The sequence below is a fragment of the Nematolebias whitei genome, chromosome 17, assembly GCF_014905685.2.
Source record: "Nematolebias whitei isolate Nwh7 chromosome 17, NemWhi1, whole genome shotgun sequence".
In the NCBI taxonomy this organism is placed as follows: domain Eukaryota; kingdom Metazoa; phylum Chordata; class Actinopteri; order Cyprinodontiformes; family Rivulidae; genus Nematolebias; species Nematolebias whitei.
In genome coordinates, this window is record NC_056514.1 from 8,107,258 (window position 1) to 8,109,387 (window position 2,130).

Consider the following 2,130-nt stretch of genomic DNA (forward strand, 5'->3'; position numbering starts at 1 on the left):
ACAGTGAAAGAGAGCAGACAGACTGGTGCTACGGTTACTGAGCCAATCCTGAGGGAGGACTGGCCATCGGAAGCACCGGGACATTTCCCAGTGCTTCCGATGGCCAGTAGTGATGGAGAAAAACAGACCTCACCCCGCCCCCTCCTTTCTCTTTCTGAGGCTGTCTGTCACAGCAGAACAGAGACTTACAACAGTTTGTGAACCTGTTCTGTGTCTCTGCTCTGCTGTGACAGACAGCCTCTGAAAAAGAAAGGAGGGGGCCCCTCAGCAATCATTGAGCAGGCCAGGCCACCGGGAAATGTCCCGGTGGTTCCCATGGCCAGTCTGCCCCTCAGCACAATGCTCTGGTTGGTTGGCTTCCATCAATCTGTTAGTTGTCTGTTGTGTACAATCTTACGTTGAAAACCCGCAAAAGAGTGAGTCCACGAAAGTCGAACTGCGAAGTATTTGAGGCTAGGGCTGCAACAAGGAATCCATAAAATCGATAAAATTCGATGATTAAAAGCGTTGGCAACGAATTTCATTATCTATTTGTTGTGTTGCGCGATTATGCGTCTTTCACGGCGCTGCGGAGCCGTTTTGTTCATGAGCAGTTCATTGTCAATGCTGACTGACTGAATAAAGTTTGAAAAAAACAAAACCTCTGCAGCGCGAGTTGAACAGAGCGAGGGGGGAGGTGGAAGCAGAGCAGAGGCTGTTTTCAAAGGAAAATAAGTAAATTTTACAAATGACCAACGCAGCGAAAACTGTTCGACCCAAGTCCTCCAAATTGCGGGAGCTCTTCACAAAGATAAAAACTGAAACATGCTGCTTTGAAAATTAATGACACGACACGGGAGAACCACGCTGATAAACGTAAACATGTTGGAGTCACGACGAGGAGGAAGGAGCTGCAGCTGATACAACTCGTCTCACTCCCAACTCGTGTTGCAGGTGAGTCTCTACAATTTAACACATTGTTCTGTTTCAAGTGAGAAAACGTAACGTCAGTCTGTCTGGTAGATGAAGCTGTTTGTTTGTTTTCTGATTAATGACAGTGATAGAGAATGCGTGTGTTACTTTTTATTTAATTTAATTGGAACAAGCAGTGTTTAAATGTGATTTATAAATAAATCTAACACAAAGATAATAATTTAAGCTTCAACTTTTAATTTTCTGGCAAAGTCTGAAGATACTGCATATATGGCAGGATGAATTGCATTTAAACAGGAATTAAAGTAATTTATTACATCTACTCAAATGTGTGTAATTAAGTATTTTATATATATGTGTGTGTGTGTGTGTGTGTGTTTAATTGCTCTTTGAGCTACTTTTGCCTGAACCTAACACTGTAAGTGAAACAAGGCATTTCTTGAGTTGCTATAAATTATGATATAAAACATATTTACTCTGTCATTCCAGAAAACAACAACAAACAACAACATCCTTCATGATGGACAGACATCATGGACACCACAACAGCAGCTGTCTTCACTGAAACATCCTGAACATGATCGTCACTGACATGAGGCCTCTGTCGATGGTTGAAGACGAAGGCTTCACTACAATGATTCACACTTTTAATCCAGGTTATAATAATCCACACTTTTAATCCAGGTTACAGTAATCCACACTTTTAATCCAGGTTACAATAATCCACGCTTTTAATCCAGGTTACACTCTTCCCTCGACACATTTTACAAAGTAGCTACATATTGTACAGGTATAAAGACACATTTGTCTATATTTTTGTGTACATTTTTTTAAGCTATTTGACTAACTTTTATTTTTTTATTATTCAATATTTTACTAACAGAATAGTCAAATAGCAACCTGTTTTTTGTGTGAATTGCTATGTCAGTCAAATGTTCAATTTTGGAATAAAGGGGTGGAAATTAAAACGTTTTTTTTTTTTTGGTTTGCCAATTCATCGATTAATTGAAAAAATAATAGACTGATGAATCGATTATTGAAATAATTGTTAATTGCAGCCCTAATCGAGGCACTACTGTACTGCTTCTTCATTTATGGGTAAATTGAAAACATTTTATTTGTTCACAATAAATCTACAGATCCATCCATCCATCCATCCATCCACCCACCCACTCACTCACTCACTCACTCACTCACTCACTCACTCACTCACTCACT

The 2,130-nt window shown here is 39.7% G+C and overlaps 1 protein-coding gene across 1 annotated transcript in view; it reads left to right on the plus strand.

Annotated features, from left to right (window-relative positions):
- mtr (5-methyltetrahydrofolate-homocysteine methyltransferase) overlaps positions 1-2,130 on the plus strand; it is a 103,835-nt gene that overhangs the window by 7,346 nt on the left and 94,359 nt on the right. The gene's annotated exons all lie outside the window — the stretch shown is intronic.